A 21,721-nucleotide genomic window follows, 5' to 3' on the forward strand; every position below is an offset into this window, starting at 1 on the left:
GGTTTAAATGGTATTAGTTAATTCCAAAGTCCATGACGAGGGTGTGCACACTTGTGCACCCATCATTTCATTTGCTTTGTATGGGCTAAATTTGAGCCTCCAACATCATCGAGTCCAAATGTCATCAAAGGTCATCTGATCAATTCTGATTAGTTAAAGACATATCCGTCCGCTGCCCGGCAAACGACCTCTCAGGTCAGCCGATGCACTGCCCGAGAGTCCATCAACAGCCGAGTTGGTCAGCGGCACACTCCGGCTTCTCGCATGGGGAGTTCACGGGGTCATCTAACCTCTGGCCTGGCCGGCCCTTTTACTTGTCATGACTTAATAAGCCGCTTCCCCAGCTCGCTGATGGCTTTGCTCGCTTTGTGCTTGGCTTTAAACACGCAAGTGTGGCGTTTTACGGTGATGTTCCGGCCTTTAAGAGCGGCTGAGGACGTCTGTAAAAGGAAGCTCGTGAAAGTACATTACAAGCTTGTAAAACGGGTGAACAGTAGGTCGACTTGACTGGAGAATTTTGTCGACTAATGGAACTGAAGTCAAGTAAACGGGCCAGGGCATGATGGAAAATATGAAGCAGAGTTACTTGTATTGATAATTTTACAGGACAATTAAAATTAGTGCAGTCTATTTTTGGATGTTTTTAGGTACACAACAAAGCAGGCAGTAGGGCAACTCGAGAAGAAAAAAACTAGGTGTAAAGTTGCCAGTGATCATGAACACCAAATCATGAGTGAGGGATTCAACTCCCTCAGGGGTCGTGGGATCAGCCAGCCAGACACCATTTTATTGGAGCGCAAATACGGGAACATAGGGAGGTGGGACCGGTCGTCTGGGAACGAGCCAGCTAATTATACTGTGACTAGACACACGTCACTGGCATGTCATGTATGTGGGAAAACACACACAACACTTTACAGTTATAATTGTGAGTTTCATTTTTATCTAAAAGAATATATATATTTTTCAAATGCTCTGTTAATGCTTTGTGGTCTAAGCTAGGGATTGTCAACCGGTGGTCCGCGGCCCTCTAGAGATCCGTGGCTGTATTGCAGGTGGTCCGCCAAATTGAAAATGGAAAATAATTTTCAAAAATAAAATTGATTAATTATTTAGACTTGATTTATTTTCCAGCTAATTGTGTGAACTTTTTCTGTCTTCCTGGGCGTGCAGCAAATTTGAACAGGTTCCCCCTTCCCCAGGCAAAGTTACAAGGGGCGTGGCTCGGTTATAGAGCGATAGACTTCAACTTTGAAGGTGGTTGGGTCAATCCTCAAGTCAATTAAGATTAGAATTTTTTTCCACCTAATCATTCACCCATCCAAATGATGTCAAATGTAGCTGAGATTCCCAAAATAGCAAATAACTAGCCTGTATAGGTCTATCCTCCTTTGGTGCAAAATAAAATAATATTCCGCCAAAGCAGTAGACCCCGAGTTACTTCTTGGTTATAATGTTGCCCCCTTGGACTAAACCAGTTGAAAAGCCCTGGTCTAAGCAATATTCAGAAATAACCAGTCACTTTTAAAGCCATTTTAAATGAGAGGTGGCTTGCATCTGAAATCGCTCCAAAATCAAGTTGTTCTGGTAGGCTTTTCTGGACCTTTGACATCTAACAGCACAAGCTATGGTCTGCAGAGTGTCCACAGCATCAGAAAAATTGGTCAAACCAGCCAGGGTTGGGAAATCCAGATCCAGAAAGTAAAAAAAAAAAACTGCCTCCGTTTGGCTTTAGCTACTGGTGTATCTACTCAACCTGCGTGAGTAGAAAGACCTGGGGCTAAAGCCAAAGTGTAGCAGGGTTTTTACTTTCTGGACCTGAATTTTCCATCTCCCTCCCATGGTGCAGCCACACGCCTTTTGGGGCTGATCTTCTGCCCAATGGGCAGTGGCGGCTTTGAGGTTGAACTTGAGCGAGCGGCGGAATGTGGCCCGTGGGAACGCGGGCCCCCGTTGGCCTCCCTTGGCCCCCACATTCACTGGGGGGCACCCGGGTGGTGTCACGGCTCATTTGCATAAAAATCCGGCAGACTCAAATGAAGGCACGAGGACGGCGCCACTTTCACACGCGCACTCCTGCCGTGGACTCTTTGGGTAAGAACTTCACACTCACTCACGTTACAGTAACATTAGATTTTGTTTGACACATTTTGATCATTTATTATGTGTGTATTTGATCATTTATCATTAGATATGATTTACACGTGCGTGTGTGTGCACATGTGTGTGTGAGAGTTTATTTTTAGGCTTCTTTAAGGTGTGTGTGTGTGTGGGGGGGATATGTCAACGAACTCTGTGAACGTTATGTGCTTGTGTTTAAATTTAAACAGTCTAAATCTGTCTCAAGAAAAGAATGCTTGTATTATTATTATTATCATTATTATTATTATTATTATTATTATTATTATAATATACCAGCAAGCCAGCTGTATTTGGTTTAATAATTATTTGAGGATTCACTTATAAGAGATTTCTTTAAGGCGTACCTCATCCTTTAAGGTTGTTGTGCAGACAACCTTATGTTTGTTCGTTTTGTTACTGTCCTGTATCTCGTGCATTCATTCATGAACACGTGGTTTGGATATGTGGTTTGTTTAAATGTATGGACAATACCTCAAATTGCCATTTACATTTTTCTATTATAATATGAAATGTTTATTAATATTATTCCATGGGAATCAAGTCATTTGTTTCATATAATATAAATAATTGTATTACTATATATTTATAAAATTATATTTTGAATTGCGTGTTTTAAAAAGTTCAAAAATAACCTAGAGTATAAAAACCTAATCTAAAGTAACATTTTGTTGCTGCAAATGAAACGCCAGCATATTAGCCTGTTTAAATAGCAAACCTGTTTTAAATACTAAAGACACAAGAGATAAATAAAACAAAACGTAATTTGCCCGCTGGAAAATGCGGGAAAAAAAATGAAGAAACAACCTTTTACGTTGTGCACACGTCATCAGTCGTCTTCAACAAGTGTTGATCGCACAGTCCAGATTAGGCAGTTATAGAAATAACATTTGAGTAGTATATCAATCTTACCGACTCATTCTTAAAAATTTGTAAAAAATAACGCAAATTCTTCCAGTAGTGTTCATGAAACATGCAAAAAATATACGACTGTACCATAACAACTCTGGTCCCAGTTTTAAAATACTGTATATTGTAGCCTACTCCATATTCGCCACACATTTCCAAATATATATATATATTTTTTAAATACGAATAAATAATAATGAATCACATTTGACTTGCTGATTGGCCGAATGGCAATGACGTGTTTTAAGTAGGGCGTGTTGAATTCGTTTTCAATTCATTTACCTGATGCAAGAACACTTTGTACCTTGAATTACATTAATAAGCACGAAACGTTATGTTTTGTTTTGTTTTATTTTACCATTAGCAATTCAATCAGAAAAAATATGTTTTTATTGTTACCCATAACGTAAAAGGGATTACGACTTTCTTATTATTTTAAATGTGATCATAAAAAAGACATTAGATACACATTTATTACACATAATATTAGTTATAATAATGATCCTAATAATTTTCATCATCATCATCATCAACGAAAGCATGCTTTAACAATATAGTCTGAGCAGTTGACGGCACACGTTGCATCTTTTAGTTCGTTTGACTCACCTCACTTAATTCAATCAATTGTCTTGCAATATTTAAAATTTGGTGAAATGTGTTATATCATCAAAATCACTGCGTTAAAGTTCCCACATGAATGCAAATTTACAGGTCAGAACATTCGGGCTCGTCAAGAGAAATAGTTTCGACTATGCAGTTCAGCCTAATCGCCAAAGGGTGTCACTGTTTCGTCCTGTCGCCTGCATCCTCAATCAAATCGCGTATTTGTCCATGTGTTTATTTGTTTGATTTTCGCCAATGTGGACCATTTTATGAAAATACATAGTTTGGTTTAAATAACCCAAATATCATTAGGTAATGTCTTAAATTATGAGGTCTCAAACTACAGCATGTATTATTCACATAGAAAATTGAAACAGATACGAAAAGAACATTAGCAAGGAAACCATACATGTTTTTATTATTACGATTATGTGGACTATTTTATAGGCGTACACCATATCCTAATTCTTGTTAAGCATACATTTATTTGTTGAAGAAATGGGACAATTAAGAAAGCTTTAAAACGGGTTGAATCCACTGTTATATATAGAGTCAAAATATAAGATGTTAAAGTTACGCTTATTTTGTAAGGCTTAGTAGAAAATGTTGCTCTCTAATTACTTTTTTCATTTTTGGCACCACAGCTGCATTATTGTGATTTTTTTTCCCATTATTATTATTTCATATCACACCATGCATGATTTTTACGGCTCGTTTATTCAACACATATACAGTACAATATGGGGCCTGTTTGGCAAATTTAACAGGCCCCGGAGCCGGCGAGATCCTCCCCCCTCTCCCTCCTCCCTCCTGCAACCTTTTCAATATGCATGAACAATTTGCTTAGCAACATACACGCGCGTGAATATTTGTAGATCAGGTGAAACCTCGCAAAGGAGATTTTAGGTTCGGACAAAAACCGTTTGCGTAAACCAAAATAGATATTAAAGATTAAAAATAGAAATTTAAAACTGGCTTTTTGTTGAAACAAAAACGTGTGCGTGTGTGTGTCCTGCAGCATAACATCTAAATCTTCTGCATGTTTTCAAAAATACAGTAGCCTACTTCAGCCAGCTAAATAATGAACAAACCGCAATAATACAATTCCTGTGCGTACCCTAATGCAATTAACAACCAGAAGCATGCATGCGTATAGCTTGAGCCACTCCAGAATGTTAATTAGCAAAGTGGAGATTGTTTAATGAGGCTCATACGCGCGGCCATGTGCTCGTCTGAGAAGCATTGATGGAGAAGGAGGAGGAGGTGGAGGAGGACCCGCCGGCATCAGGGGTAGGGGGAGTGGGGGGGTATTGTTGTGAGCCTGGGAAAGTGTAGCAGGGCTGACGCCAGACTCTGGCGTGCAGCGTGGGGGTGCTGGATGCGGGACCAGACTGGATTGTCATGGAAATGTCTCTCCAGCACGTTGTTGAACTTGATTTTGACTTCTCCCCCCCCCCCCCTCCCACGCCACACCCCTTTCAGTTGGGGTTGGGGGGTGATGGGGACCCTATTTTCCTTAGCCCACACGCTTGTGGGAAAATCCATCATGAGCACTTTAGTGTGTAAATGCATCCATCTTTTATTAGGCTTATTGTTATTGGTGTCGTTTTGCGCGTAATTTATCCGGCGATCCTCTTCGTGCACGCGCAATATTTTTTTTGCGTGTTTGTGTCAACGTGTGACTTGAATATTTACACAGCATGCATGCAGAAAGGGGCCCGGCTGCACATTGCGCAGCCGATTGGATCTTATAAATGATGCAGAGTAGAATCCGAAAGATTCAAGATGCACGTGTCCCGACATCCATGCACCCTCGTCATATAATAGATTGCCCACGCGCACCATAATCAGATATGTAACTGCTATCTGGTGCAGGGTTCGTCTGGAAACCTGCTGCAGGTATAGCTTACCCTCTGCTTTTTTTTTATCTACACATCACGCACGCACGTATACGCGCATACAGTACTTTATAGCCTAACCACACGCACACACGTATGATTAGAACTTGAGCAGAAATTGCAAGTTACTGGTGTGTGTGTATGTGTGTGTGTGTGTGTGTGTGTGTGTGTGTGTGTGTGTGTGTGTGTGTGTGTGTGTGTGTGTGTGTGTGTGTGTGTGTGTGTGTGTGTGATTGTTATCGTCATGCAGTCCAAATATCAGTCATATCTTAATATCACTCCTAGATAAGGATACCCATGCATGCAGTCGGCGCGTGTTCGCGTGTGTGTGTGATGGGGTGTGTGAGTGCGCGCGCACGATTTTGTATCTTCTGTACCACCAGAGCACCAAAAAGCACCTGCTCCGTGCCATTTTAACCGCAGTTTTGCTTCAGACTCAAAATGTAGGCTATTTTAGAGTTGCCTGTATTGTTATACAAATGTTTGAAAAAGTTGTGTGGGTTTAAAACAATTAAATTGGGAGGATGCTTATGGTTGTGTTCATAAGTTTACGGGGCAGAATTTGTGAGACCATTATTAAAAGAAAGAATTGAAGCAACCAGAAAAAAATGATAGAATTCCAATTCATTTTTAAGGTATTTGAGAACATAATCGATGAAGAAAACAAAGTCAGTCATATTTTCACCCAAATGCTAAAATTGCACAAACTAGCATAAAACACAGTATAGACTTGCAGGTGCAAAATAGGTCAAACTAACATGTGAACTAGGTCACCCGATTTTGAATTGTATCTTCACAATAGAGCGGAACAATGCTATTGTCGTTTTCATTTTTTAAACCAAACATTTAATTTTGCAGTGACTAAATTTCAGATTATTTTCATCTGGACGCATTGATGATTTTGTAGGATGTATAGCAAGCTTGAATTCATATTACTGCATAACAACAAAAATAAAACTTGAATCAAATTCGAATTTCCTTGAGTACAGTCTCCAAATATGAATTTAATAAAGTCTCCAAATCTAGCTCCCTTAAAAAATGAAAACACTGCAAACCATGCAGGACCACTGAGACCATTTACGCTGAAAAATGGATGCGAATTAAACACATTCATTCTCATATCATCTTATAATGTTTCCATGCAGATTCCCGCCTTTCTCGCTCTCTCTTTCTCTCTCTCTCTCATTCCCTCCTCCCTTCATCCCATCCCTCCCTCCCTCCTTCCTTCCTGGATGTGAGGCGGAGTTAACGCGTGTGCGCTCCCCATGTGCACTTCTTTGCACTTGTCAGTCGCACTCTGCAAGAAGCTGCAGCCCACTCGGAGTTGCCTTACACTGGCTGCACACTTTTTTTTTACGGCGCAAAACATGCACCTTTTTAGGGGCATTTGAAAAGCGGACTTTTATTCAAGCGAGCTTTTATTTTTTTCTTCTTTTGGATACTGACTTCAGTGAGGAGCGGTGACGGTAGTAGTCCCGATGGCGTGCAAGTAAGTGTGTACTTTTAGACACTTTAATCGCACGAATTAAGGTAATTGTATTCAATGACGATATATTTTCCAATTGTATTCAAAACACTTTGAATCTTAAATCTTGTTCCACAGCGACATTCATCTCGGTGTGTGGAATAAGATAAAAAAATTCCATTCAAGATTCAAAGTGTTGATTACTATACGTACATTGATTCTCCAATTAGGCGCTATTATATCCATTAATGAGTGGCCCATTTAAGCGCGGCAACGTGATGAACCACCCTCGTGCGTGCATGCGTGCGTGCGCGTCCACGCGCTCTCCTCTCAGCTTTGGGAGGTGCGGCGCGCGGCCTCTTTAAGAGAGACGACAGGCTTAGTTTGTGTCTTTGGTTATCTAGCTGTATGAGTTTTAATTTCATAAAGCTAGAGAACCGAAAGTACCAACTGACGCCGAACACCTCGCAACGCCCCCCCGCCCCAACCCACGACGGGTATCTGGACCGGAGGACTCGCTCAAGGCAGCATCCGCTGCATGGATGCTGAGAGGATGCTCAAGCCGCCACCGAGGAAAATGAGAAGGATGCTGATTATATACGCTCCAGAAAAGAAGACTGGGTGCTTCACTTGCTGATGGTTTGGTCCATTCCGTGCGTCATGCGCGTTTTTTAGGGCTCAACTCAAGCCATTAATCATCTGCCTTAAGGAAACAAAAGGCGGCGTTTACTTGCACGTGGGAGACTTGGAACTTGTCAGCGTATGGACGTTTAAGGCGTAATAATAAGAGGAGAGGGAAAACGTTGAAGGTGTTCGAAGGTCCCACGTGATTGGCTCGTTTGAGGGACACGTGATGTTGTTGGCAGAAGCCTCCATCTTTCATAGATGTTTGTTTATGCCACTATGCTGTCGTCACAAGATGACAAATACAACATTCATTTAAATATATCTGATCTATAGGATTTTGGTGACTAAATATTTGACTAGTTCAATTTTAGGTTATTTTAAATTAAATTTTAAATTAAATTAATAGTTTTTTTTTTTTTGTATCCTTTTGCCATATATTTCATTATATAATACGTGTTCTACATGTAGCATTTTAGTTCCCCATCCCTGATTACCATCTATTATATTCCTACCTAGCATAAAAGCACAGTATGGCCATAGAACAGATTCATGACATTTCCATCCATTTAAATGGGAAATCAGTTCAGTATTTTCTACAGAGTTGACCTTTTTACATGGCTCCCCTGGATGCTGGGAAATTGATATCGCTAGTGCAACATCAAAAGCAGACCATATGTTTGCTCAACGGGTGCTTGTGTCTTATTAAGTACAATATGATGTATGAATGCATCACAAAGTCGGATTTTGTGTTTCCACCGGTTACGACGTTTCATATCATATGTTGTTTTTGAACCGTATTCAATGGAGTGGGTTGTTTTTGCCAGCGAAGAACAAAATAGAACGACGCATACCGTTTGATCTATTCTTAGTGAGGAATCATCAAGCCTAGGAGATGACTGAATATCCCTGAAGTCCCAGCATGCTCTATTTAGACCATGACTGACAGTATTTGATGCGCATTGTTAGACGAGAGCTTGGCCCAAGCATGACTGGTTGTGTGATTGTTTTACATGGAACACGCATCAACTTGTAGTAGTCTCTGTTTTTGTAGCTTAGCAACTAGCCGGGATGCTGCAAAGACTCTATTTATTGCATTTCCTATTATGTCATGTGTGCTAATCTTGTCATTTTGGTTTCTTTCAAAGGACAATGCCAAAGACATCAGATGTAAAGTTGGCATCATGGCAGCCATGATGAGGAGCTCGTCCGTCAGCCTGCAGGTACACGTGTGCTTCAGTTGTCATTTAGAGCCTCGCTTTTATAGTTTGCACCTGCAAGTCAAATGGAACGATGCTCCGGGTTTATTCGGAGGATTAGGTGTGTGTGTGTTTGCGCTCGAATGTGTGTTTCTTGAGCCACTGATACTAGAGTTGCTGGTCCGTATTTTTTTCTAGTAGTACTTTGATTTTAGCTTGGTTTAGGACTGGATCATGTGATGCACGAATATTAAATAGCCTCAGGGAGAGGCAAACATTTCAAACATTTCCTATTCCAAGCAAAAAGTATCATGAACATAAACCAGTAAATTATAATCACATTACAGCAATCATGCAAACAAATCTGTGGCTTTGTCATCCATTTTAGGAAAGAATAAAATGTAAAGTGCTGAACTTATAATTAAATTAATCAAATGTGAAATTTTTCCAAAAATAAAGCCTACGACTGCTTGGAAAATAAAGACAGCTACAATTTGATAAAAACCTACATGAAAGATGGCTGACAAAAAAAATGATGGCTGTGTCTGCCTATCTCTCCTTATATAGGCGAAGTGATATTTACACACACAAACAGGCAGTTATCATCTGCTTCATGCACCCCCCCCCCCCACACACACACACAGCCCACCTCCAACTGCAGACATGTTGCTTTGTCTCACAGCAAAGTCATAATCCAATATCTGAGCGACTGCAACAATGTTTGCTTTATCCTAGCACTGAAACAAAAAATATAAGAGCTTATAATTTATTTATTTTCCTAATGGGATCAATGGAACACTTATGAGTAATGATCCCACTTTTTGTTGCCTTGGTGGAGGTCTATTCTTGACCGATTAATTAAATATAGTCAATCTGGCGACGATAAAACAGAAAACCTAATGTTTCTAGTGGTCGACGAAACAACAATGGAAACATCCAACATTTGTTTCTGCCTTTCAAGTATTAACATCTTTTTACCCCCCCCGCCCACTTGCCCGCCCGCCATTGCACACACACACACCTCTTCCATTCTCATGCAGTCAGCGTTTTATCCCTTTAACCACGATGATCCTATTTGTCAGGTAGAGAGTGTGGTAGGTGGTGGGGAGGTGGCCGTGTAATCTTTGCTGCGGTTCCTTTATCCCGTTAGGCGAGCGCTGGAGTCGGGCTCAAGCCGCCGTTTTGGACCCGCTGATGTGGAAAGAGCGTTTGGGTGGCTCTGTCCTTTTCGTCCTTAATGCCTCGACACGACAACCTCCCCTTGGCTCCTTGTTATTGTCAGCAAAGCTTGCACAAAGGTGCGCGGCCGATGCATAATTCAACCACGGCGAAGCATTTAACCGACGCGTCAGCGTTCCGTAAATTTGGCTGAATTATTTCTCGTCTTCAAAATGGCGGCTGTACTTGATTCCAACTAAATCCCGCAGAAGGCAACATTCCATCTCCCCACTTAGGCTTCTCTCTTCACCCCCAGCATTAAATACAAAGTAGCCTACATATTATAACCAAGGTCAAATCGTCATGGTTCCGCAACCTTGACGCTCAATAGAAAGCTCAGATATTCAAATTTAGGATGGAGTTGAGTTGCCCCGATTTTTCCCAAGCTCACAATTAGCATATGCAAGGAACGGGCCCCGCTCTGCTGTTTTCTAAAGTGGATGTAAATTATAACCTCCGTATTATACAGGCTGATGGCAGATAAATCTCTGCAGTAATGCATTGCAGAGAGTGGGGGTGGGTGGATGGGTGGGGGTGTCACCGTGCCTATGTATGAGTGGCTGAGGTACTGTACAATGGCCGGTGGCAGATGGAATACAAGCCAGCAAAGCGCTTGCTAAACTTTCCTTCCATCAAAGCAGAATTATCTGAAATTCTTCTTAAAGTGTACACACAGCGCTCTGGACAAATATTAACACAAGGAGATTACTAAACTGAAAATTGCACTTGTTCGCCCCAAAAAAGGCCTCGCGAGCAAAGTGGAGATCTCTTTGGAATCTCTATGCAAACGAAGGCTTGAATAATAAGATGTATTTATGAAGGGTTGGTGAAGGGGTGAAGGGGGGGGGGCAGCTTTTGAAAGCCACTAGGCCGCGGCGTGAATAGGATTGAAGGGGAGGCGAGGGGGGGGTGGAGGGTCTAGTCGGACAAGGGTAAGGGGGTCTAAGAGGGGGGCCCCCCAGCAGTCTAGGCCTCAACCGAAGCAGCTGTGAAAAGGGGTCCCGTCTTTTTCCCACGCCCAGCAAGACGCGCAAACACTGCCGCAACTCGCTAGGGTCAAGTCCCATCACTGATATATACACTCATGCGCACACGCAGGGGAGCGTGTGTGTACGAGTTGTGCAAATTAACAAGCCGGGCCGCTGTGACATAGGGACACCTGCCATACCCCCCCCCCAGAATGCCTTGCGGGCCCACTTTTTCATCAAGGGTCTGACGAGACAACAATTAGGTCATAACTTCAACTTGAACTCAAAATGTGTCTGTGGACTTGACAAAAAAAAAAATTATGCCTTGCACCACTAGAACCATTACATTATCATATATATATATATATATATATATATATATTTGAAAACGAAGAAAAAGAGTGACGCCATGACCTTCTGTCTTTTTTTTTGAGGGAGGAGCTGAAAGACATTTTAAGTCGAGGACAAGACTCATCATTTCCATGCTATGCTCCTCTGAAAACAATTAGCCTGCACAAAAGCAAAGAAGGTCAAAAACATCACGCAGGTACTAAGTAGTCTCACATTTAGGGAAAAACAAGGATTTGCTCTTTCCATTATTGCACGTCTCTTTAAAAGCTTCACCGGGAGCTTTGTAGAAATGTCGGCAGCTGCTCTTTTGGCATGGAGAGGCTGTTGCTCCCATTCCTAACCGTGCGTGGTGCAACAATTTCGGTGCAGCGACACTTATGAAGAAGCTAACGCTACACGAAACTAGTCACGGTATTTTGTCCTCGCTCCTCCTCGTAATCATTTTCTTCCTTCCTATTCAGATGAGTTTCAAATCGAGTAGAAGAGCCTCCTAATTAGCTCTGTAAAGACACTTTGTGAGGAGCATCATGCACATTGAGAGCGGATACGTGACAGCCATAGTGCTAGCGCACAGCGTATGGACCCTTAATGAGCTTTGTTAACCGAGTGTGTGTCCTGCTGTTTGGACCACCTTTGAAAGCGACACATGCACGAAGAAAGCGAGAAGTGTTTGAGGAGGCCAGAATGACGATACGTGGACCGAAAGACGGGCATCGTCGCTTTGAGTCTTGTTTGTGCTCATTTTGGGAGAGGAAATATTCACGGGGTCACATTGTTCCTCAGATCTTCAAGGGACTGTTTGAGAAAAACTACGAAATAATAGAACTCGCCTCTTCTGGGGAGGTTGCGCTTTCATTCCATTTTTTGCTTATTATCTAGCACCACAACAACAAAAATCCATCAAACTTTGTGGGGTGTACTGCAGATCACAAACTAAACATTTTGGTGCAGTCTACCATCTTTTCAAAGAGGATTTTGAAGTAGCTCGGTAGCTAGCTAGTTTTCTTGCTAAAAAAAATTTGTGATGCAGAAGGAATAAGGATATCTTGACCACTTACCTTTGCTGAACTTTTTGTAGGCTTAGCAAGAGCACTTTAACGTGCATGGCTGGTTTAGGCAGTTTCCTAAAAAAAATTAAAAAAAGGCATTAGCTCTGAGTAAGTTATTTTCCCTATATGATTCCTTTTTTTCATTTGTAAAGCCCAGTTTTGATCATGTTACTACTCAGCCCCATGTTGATACATTCAGAACATCTTGAAGCATCCACTGATCACCAACGGTGAAAGGAAAAAAAGCTTTTGACAAAAACAAAGAGAGGCCAGGCGATCATTGGGGCATGATTCAATGTGGCTGCAAACAGATGAGAGTCGGAGGTGCAGCTGAGATGCAACGGGGAGAAGGAAATGGATGGAAGTTGCAGGGATCGTTTGTCAGCATCAGAGCCAAGCTGCCCCGCTGCGCCCGCCAACATGCTAAAGTGTCACTCAGGATGCAGACGGACAAGCAAAGACAGACATTTGTTACTTCTCAAAGCGGCCCCCCTGCATGCTCGCCTGCTGCATTTCCTGGATATTCCAGCGTATGTTTATAAAGCTCCTAATCTATTTCTTCTGTCTGACAGTCCCCCCACACACACACTAATTGTCTCTCCTCCCATTTTGCTGTGGTTCGTTGCTCTTCCTTCAGTTTGTAGTCTTTTGCGTCAGCACAATGAGCTTGCTTCTTGCTAACTACGCAGCCACACAAGCTTACATGTCTTGAATATGAAAAAAATGTGGCTCATTATGTTTTGGTGTTGAATAACACTATTGTAGTGTTTTTCTCACTGGTTTCTTGGACCCACCTTACTTTTGTCCATTCTGGAACTCTGTGTACTTTTCACAATTGATCAATTCTGATTTTGAGGAGCTCCCTCAATTGACCTTTCTCTTTGGGCTGCTTGGAATATTATTTATTATTATTGTGCTCCATGACCAGAATAGTCCACTTAATGCCCTGAGAATGAAATGACTATCAGATTATTTTTCAAAATGACTCAGCCCAAATTTAGATCACTATTTAAATGAGCACAAATATCGGTAAATAGTTTGCATGAACTTCTTATAATTTAAAATGTTGGACACAAACCTCGTCAATTTGTGCAAGCATGTAATTATTCAAGGCTGTCGTGCGATTGTGTTCGCGGACACAACTCTGTTTTGTTCAAGTCCAAAGCCACGGGTCACGGCACCACCAATCCCTCCCTCCCTCCCTCCCCCTTGCACACCCCCGTTCCTCTCAACTTGATAATGTGTCTCCATTCTTTTTTTGCTTGGCGGAGGAGGGCTGCCCTGAACCAACATTGTCCCTACTGCAGCTCTTATGTTGGTTTGTGTGCGTGTGTGTGTTGGGGAGGGGGGGTATTGTGTGTGTGTGAAGGGATGGGGCGTTAACAATCATGTGTGGACCAGTGGCATGCATAGTTTGAGGCACTGACTCCTTCAGAGCCAGTTTTACAAATACATAAACCCAAAAGCGTAGCTTATTCTACATTCTACGCACGCACACAGTTTCTGGCCTTACCTTTATTTATAGATGAAGAAAAAGCTCCGTTACTTTCTTGTAAAAGTCTTCATTTTCCTTTCATTTAGGGCAACTTTTCTTTCATTTTGGCCAGCATCTCATGAAGCTCAGATGCAATCACTTCTATCATCACTGACGTCATCAAATCCCCAAAATGCCTCCTTCACTTCACTTTTAGCACCATAGTGCAAAATCTGTGCTTAGTTTGTGACAGCTGTTGTCTCGTCTACCTCTACAACAAATGGGGCAGTATTAATCATCAGTTGGCTCACGTACGCCCCCCTTTGGTGCGGCAGAGTACTATTTGCCACAACCTGTTCCTTTTTACTGCAATTTTATGTCCCATCAGCAAAACAAAGCGTTTCACCTTTGTATTGGAACAGGAAAATTCAGCATGAACTTAAATCACTTTATAGTAAAATAGTGACATGATAGCTAACTAGTATATATGCACATGTGTTTTTAAATAATTTAGGCAATATAATGCACTGCTAAGCAGCTCTTCAACAAATTTCGTCCTGTATTATTCCTGCAACAAGTTTTATTTGATTCTATTGTGGTATTCTCGTCTTATTGTAAATGGCTCCACTACGAGCCGAGTGTTTTTCAAAGAGCACGCAGAGCTCAGTTTTATTTGTTTGTGTGCAGCGGTGGGCGCCTTGGGGCAGGTTACAAAAGAGCAAGTTGGCGTTTTCTTCCCACATATTTTTAATCAAAGTGTTACTGTTTGCATTTGCATTTGCATTGAACGGAGGGATGCTGAATGCCAAAGGTGAGATTTTGTAAAACACTCCCTTTTTTTTTTCTAGATGGAAACATGGGTGGGTGGTTGCAAGGCTGGATGAATCCGTGCAGATGACTGAACTCCGAGACCCCGGTGCAGCTCATCATCATTGCCATGGGCTCTTCCTTGTCTCCTTCTGTGGTCCGCACCTCCATCCAGGGGTCCAGCTCAGCCCATGAAGCCTGAGCGGGAAGCTAGTGAGTGGGCAGAGAAGGATGGAGAAGGTCCCTGAAGGCTAAAAGCACCTCAGCGGGAGAAATCAATACCAAGCATGCTCGCTTCCAAGTAGGCTTTCCTCTGCTTCTTTGTGGCCTCAGGGGCCTGCAGGCCTCCAAAGGACGGGCCCTTTGCGGCCCCTCTCAGCTGGACCGGACCCCGTCTTCACTTGGCTGTGTGTGGTTTTGCTAAGGGGGATTTCTTTCCTCACCCAAATGATTCCGATACACTGCCGAAGCGCTGGCAAGAGGGAGCCTGTTTTTTCTTCATCTTTTTCCCTCGCACAAGACTGACATATTCCTCACTTTAATTCAAAACCATTATGGGACTTTTGACATCTTTCCATCCCCAGCTGTTTATTTCTGCAACCATTTGACAAAAAGACAGAGAAGGCATATCTTCCTCTTAATGGAGTGGTAAGTACTTTTTACCATCTCATTCTATTAACACTGCAATCACAAATGTCTACCTTCGTCATAACCGCATCACCACGCAGGGATTTGTGTGTGTGTGTGTTTGCCATCCAGATGGGCACAGCTTCAGACAAAATGGCCACCAGACTTTCCCACCGCCAAAGATGGCGGGCGCGTCCTCGGCGCTCTGCCATCTGTGCGTCGCTTTAGTCGTCGTCGCATGCAAATGGGGGCTAATTGCATTTGCATAACCTTCCAAGTTGTTACTGGGCCGTGGCGATAATTGCGATGAATGCATAACGGCAACAAGGAGGAGGCAGGTGATTTTTTTTTTTTTTACGTAAGCGTAATCACAGCAGTTAGTGTTTGTTTTCAGCCATGTTGTTTTGGTCGCTTTTCGGTTATTGTGAGATTAAGGCTGCGGCCGTCCTCGTGTGCCATATGGTGTGTGTGTGTGTGTTTGCATGCAAATGGAACTGGAGAAAAGATTAAAGCATTTTCTTTTTTAATCAGACAGTTCTCTGTCATGTCCGTTGGCGCACGCACACACACACACACACGCACACCCACGCACACACACACACTCACAGAAATTATTAAATTAAATTAACACCGTGTTTAAATGATGTATCATTATTCGATTCAAATGTATTGCACACAAGTGAGGTGAAAATTGTACCAGAATTACCACAACCACACTTTGTTATTCTGTGCTTATTTTAAAAAAAAAGAATTCACATGTATTACAAAAAAAAAAAACTCTTTTAAAAGATTAAATGCAAATGTAGTCTACAATAAAGTTAAATACAACTGAACTGCGCTTCAAAATGTACTGTACTGGATTTTGTTATATTTAACAGATCAATTTGAACATTTAATTTAATGATCAAGTCGCACTAGAGGGAACCTGTATTCCATTATGACAATCACCAATATAGTCAATAATATACATTCCTTTTCTTTGCGTAACTATGAAGATTTGTTGTCATGGCATTTGCCGGCAGATCATTTTGCAGTGCTCTCGTCATTTTTTTTCCAGAGCTGTATAAAGCACAGGTGAAAGCATTAAGCAAATAAAAGGTAGCTCAGACAAGCACACACTCTAATTAAGAATGGCTTCAACAAACTCCAGGCAGACAGACCACAAAAGTCTCATTTTCATGCATATGGCTGTCTGGTTACCATGGCAGTGAACACATCGTGAGCTAGCTGGTGGGGGGAAAGGGGCTTGTGCGTGGAAACGTATAGATAGGGCGCTTTCAGGGAGAAATTGTAGCTTGGAACCATCACTGGAAGTTAAATTGCAGGCTCGAAAGCGGCGATGACTGATAAAATGTCGACGCTGGATTGGAAGATTCGTATTTCCAGGCTCATTAATTCACACGACGGGGGTCGCCCCTATTTGCATTCGCCCATCCAGACAGCTGCTGCGCGGTACAGTTTGGAGGCAAAATGGCCGTCACGCGAATCACATGTCTGGTGGCAGGAGAATGTGAGAGGAGGGGGGTGAGGGGGGGTTCACATTTTGGGGTGTCTGGTTTGAGAGAGAGTAGACTGGTGTGGGGGAGCAGAGGATGGAGTGGGGGGCGCTTTTCGGAGAAGGAGGGGGGGGGGTGTCTGGTTTTAGTAGACCATTAATGAGAGGCTGGGTGATGGAGGGAGGGGGGCGGGTCGTTTGTCTGCGTTTGCGAACATGCGTCTGCATCTCGCTCATTTGCATAAAGCGGCAAAGGGCGTCCATATGCTGCAAGGCACCAGAGTTGTTTTTTTTTCATCCATGCAAGAGAAGCAGGAAGATGCTCAAAAGCCACATGTCTGAAAATAACACTCCTCCTAGGTTCAGGCTGGCCGCATCACTTGGGATTCGTCCAATGAGCTGCTGCTTCCGACCAATCGCAAACGATCAGGAAGAAGAAAGCAAAGGCTGACACGAGTTTACCCTTCATGTGTACCAAAATGGAGTACAAACAGCACGGGGAGGTGAAAAGGATTGTGGGTAGGAAGTGGAAGACTCACTATAGAATGAGACAAGTCATTTGAAGCATTTTCGGGATTATTTGGAACGTTTTGCACATTTTCGTCATGGGGTAACTGCCCCCTCAAGAATCCGTTTTCAGTGAAATCACAACTAGTATTTTTCTTGTGTCCTGTCGCGATATACTTAAAGTTGACGAGAATATATATCGTCAGGTGCAGTCGATATGGCGGGATGTCAAATGTCAGACAACGAGACACAAAGGCAAATCTCCATAATGTCTGAAGTGACTGTGATAAACTGGGAATGTGAGGAGCGTGGGAAATGCCGCCAAAACAGAACAGAGCGGGCGAGACTGCTGTTGTAGCAGGTGAATGAGGACCCTAGAGTTCAAGGGTCAAGGCCAGTTGAAGAGGTTGTCTGGTTGTTTGCTTGTCGTCTGGGCCTCGCAGCATGCTAATGAAGCGGCCGCCCCGGTTTAATAGGCAGCTATTGTTCGCTCGGTCTGGTTGATCGGGTTGGAAAAGTGAGATCGTATTTTGACATGCGTTTATAATGCCGTGTTGCTTTCTAACTAAAGTTGTCCGCACGTCCAGGTTCCTGGGTTCCTGCCGGCGCTAAAGGAAGGAAGTGAATAGATGAAGAAGCGCATGCACGGCTATACCTCTGTGCTCTCTTTATGCTTGCGGCTGCAGGCTTCATTAGCTCGACAGAAAGGGACAGCTCCCTCAATAGACCCATAGACCTGTCTCACTAGCACAGGCTCGGTCGGGCTCAGTGGGGTGTGTGTGTGTGCATGCATGTGTGTGTGCGCGCCGGCATGTTTGTATGCGTGTTTCCTCGACCATTCGCACACCACGGGGCCTCATTGTTTTGCACTCATGCCTAAAGGAGGCTTCGGCATTGACACTTTTTTTTTTTTTTTTTTTTTTTTAAGGCTCAAATCTCTCTTTGTCCCTCATTCTCTCGTTTTCCCCGGCAGGCTTTCCATTATTCTCCATTTCACAATTTTCCTCATTGTGATGCTTCTTTTTTGGGGATGTAAGCTCAGATCTTTTACAAAAAAAAAAAAAAAAACACATTCCATGCAGCACAACGTTATTAGAGCTGTATTTTTAGTCGTGCCCTACTTTTGCTGATGAGCATTGATGTGTTTGTGACAAATTACTTTTTGGAATAGTCAACCCTCAGAAACATTTAGGACAATTACTCGTGGGAAAAGTTTTTAAATATTTTAGCTTTGTCTGATTTTTTTTTTTACCTAAAATACCTGACTATGCATAAATGCTGATTTCAAGTTGAGTCAAATCGTTATACTTCCAAGGTTGGAGTAAAAGGAGAGTGAACTTTGTTGTACCTGCATAAAGATGCAATCCTTGACTCTAATACGGAAACGAGAAAGGAGGCAAAGCAAAGAACGATACTGTGGCCTGGTTTGTGGTTCCGCTGGGATAGCGACACGTTTTGCCTGCAAAATGAGATAGCGTGAGCTCTTTTAAGACACACACATTGTTCCATCGTCTACTTTGTTGTTGAGGTGGCAAGAAACTTTTTGTCCTACATTTCCCTCGCACATACACGACTCATCATTTCAATCTTCAACTTGGCAAAAAGCCACAATGAGGTTTCCTTCACACTCTCTGTACACGTATGTAGCTGATATATAAAAAATATATATAAATATGTGTCAAACCCTTTCAAAATGTTAAAATCTGCAAATGTATTTTTCATTTTGAATTGAAACTTTATATATCTTTATAAAGATTCTCACTTGCAATGCTAACTTGGCACCAAAAAAAAAAGCAAAATATACTGTACTGTAGATATAGAAATCATTAAAAATATATATAATATGTTTTAAAAATTGTTATTTCTTGTTTTCCAAAAGCATTCAAATATGACTCGGGCTAGTACTATGCTATGCGGCCGACAATATGTTAACATTAAGCTAGCCGACGCCGTAGGCTAGACAGACGAATGGAAATTAGCATAGATATTATGGTCATTATAAACATTTGGACAACATCTGCTTAACACGAAACAGCAACCATAAAATACTAACATGCATATATTGTCTCAGGGCTGCAAAAATAAAGACAATTACAAACAATGAAGCCGTGTTACTCAAAATGTGAAATATTGTGAAAAGTGAAACGCTATTAAAAACCATTGCTTAAAAATGCTCAATATAAAGCGCGCTCAAATGACGTAGTGGGGGAAACACTGTACCTAATAAAGTGTCTGCTTAGCCTTTATGTGTGTGTATAACACACCGTCAGACCTCACCCGTGTCCTGCTGGGAAGATTTCATTCCCATAGCCTGGGTGAAGTGGGGGGCACTACGACACTATACACACACACACACACACACACACGGTTGGCTCTTTTGGTGTAGCTGTCACTCGGCCACCCATTCAGGGCTCAGTCACGGCCACTTAGAGCGCAGCAGACTCAGGGATTCAGATGAGCTGTGATCCAATGACATGTATTTATAATGAGGGGGCCGCCAAGACGTCTTTGTTGCACGCACAATATCAGCATAAATGTGTGTGTGTCTGTGTGAGTGTGTGTGTGTAAAGAGAAGAGAATCAGCATCACATTCTGAAGCCACTGCAACTCTTCCAGTTGTATTGGTATTTAATAGTAAACCAAATAATTCTTAAATACTCCTTAACATTATATTATAACTTTTTTTACATTGGCTGACATTGTCAGATTGATTTAAGAACGCACGCAAGAGCAGTAGTCGATGATTTTGCGCATGTTTGTAAATAAAATGCTTATAAATAGTCAATCTACCTCCACTGACCATGTCCACATTTCTCACACACATTATTCTTATTGTCTCCGAGCAGTTACATCACCCGGCCTTCACTTTATCTCGTCACGATCTAACCTTTACACATCTCACTTTCGACGTCTCGTAAATTGTTCTGTATACACTGCTTGGGGTTTGTATGAAGCGGAACTGCGCCACATTGTAATCAAAAGTGTTTAGAGCAAAATATTCTAATCAACTCTGTGTGATGGTGTGAAGATCCACATCACAAAATTACGACTTTAATAATTGGGGAGAAAATAAAGTGGCCATGTTTTGGATGACACAAATGTGCTAATTTCATCGAATTTGAGGTCATACAATAGTGTATTTTCTGCTCTGGAGGTGTTCCTAATGTTAAGGCCGGCGATCAATGTTATACAGTCTCCAAGTGTGGACTACAACAGTGCATACATTAAGCACTGGTCGGGACAGCGTGGGCAGTAGAAGAGCTCTGGAGAGTCCTGAGGCCTCTCATAATTGCTTCATGTCTCAAGAATTGCATCTATCTAGGGATTCTATTCAGCCATAACGACATTCGTCACTCGCCATCCTGTGAAAAATATCGTTTTATTATATAACGTAACTCTGAACCATAAAAGGCTTCTTTACTAGCCGGGGTTTTCCTTGCCGTACGGTGATGGTGCAAAAGCAGATTGTTACCCTGTCTGTGTGGGCGTGTCATTTCCCTCGGGTGTGATTGGGCGGCTTCCCGGTGACTAGGAATTTTCTTGGCACTCCACACGTAAGGGTCAAGGGTGACTTAACGTGGACTCATGGTCAGATGCATTCCAAGTCAAGACAAAGGTGTCCTTTCTGTAACTAGGCACCTTGTTTTTCTGGTATTTTAGACTAAAAGTGCTGTGTCAGTGCTGTGATGGGACACACACACACACACACACACACACACTCGCACTCACACACACACACAATATTCATTTCGAAAACGGTCAAGCAATGATGATTTTTGCTGTATTTTTTTCCTCACTCATGTCCTCTTTGTGTCTTTTTGCAGAATGTGATACCGGAAAAGAAAAGGGATTCCTAGTTTTGGTTGTGGACCCATTACATTGTTATCCTGATATTTAGAATAGAGATGACTAATACGTATGTATTGTGTGTATATTTGGAAATACACTGCAAATAATACAGGTGTGCCTAACTGTGTCAACTTTATATTTTTCTAATGAATTGTGACTTTCTATTACTTTCATTTAACTTTATGTTGAAGAATTGACTTCATTGATTTTCCATGAAAACATGTATCATGTATAAAAACCTATCAATAAAAATTCAATTGATTTGACTATTATGCTGCAGGGAGTTTGTTCACAATTCATTTAAAAAAAATAATGCAAATTCTATTAAGTGTTTCTAAATATGTACAATTAATATGGTATATATAGTAAGCAAAATAGAGACATTAAGCAGTGGTGTATCCACATCAGTGGAATTAATTTGACTGAATTGTCTTTTTTTTGCATGCCAAAATAAATATCTGTCATATTCCATTAAATAAATAAAAAATACGTTTCTTATTTTAAATATATTTTGTAAATCCATACCCATCAGAAATATA

At 41.9% G+C, this 21,721-nt stretch overlaps 1 protein-coding gene and 1 long non-coding RNA gene across 3 annotated transcripts in view; one reads left to right on the forward strand and one right to left on the reverse strand.

Moving 5' to 3' along the window:
* The window catches only part of ncana (neurocan a), a 43,051-nt gene extending 28,758 nt beyond the window's left edge, over positions 1-14,293 (reverse strand). For both annotated transcript variants that reach the window (XM_088396778.1, XM_088396777.1), the window contains exons 1-2: positions 13,937-14,293; positions 12,433-12,498 (exon numbers count right to left, since the gene is read on the reverse strand). The gene's annotated coding sequence lies outside the window, so the exon portion shown is untranslated. The remainder of the gene's footprint in view (positions 1-12,432; positions 12,499-13,936) is intronic.
* Positions 6,801-21,448, forward strand: LOC148387410 (uncharacterized). Its single transcript, XR_015862655.1, has 4 exons — positions 6,801-7,038; positions 8,787-8,861; positions 14,746-15,352; positions 21,158-21,448. It is a non-coding gene; the product is annotated as an uncharacterized LOC148387410 (long non-coding RNA).
* Positions 21,449-21,721: the final 273 nt, after the last annotated feature.

Source organism: Syngnathus floridae, chromosome 14 (genome assembly GCF_059516105.1).
Source record: "Syngnathus floridae isolate MCC-2025c chromosome 14, RoL_Sflo_1.0, whole genome shotgun sequence".
NCBI lineage: Eukaryota > Metazoa > Chordata > Actinopteri > Syngnathiformes > Syngnathidae > Syngnathus > Syngnathus floridae.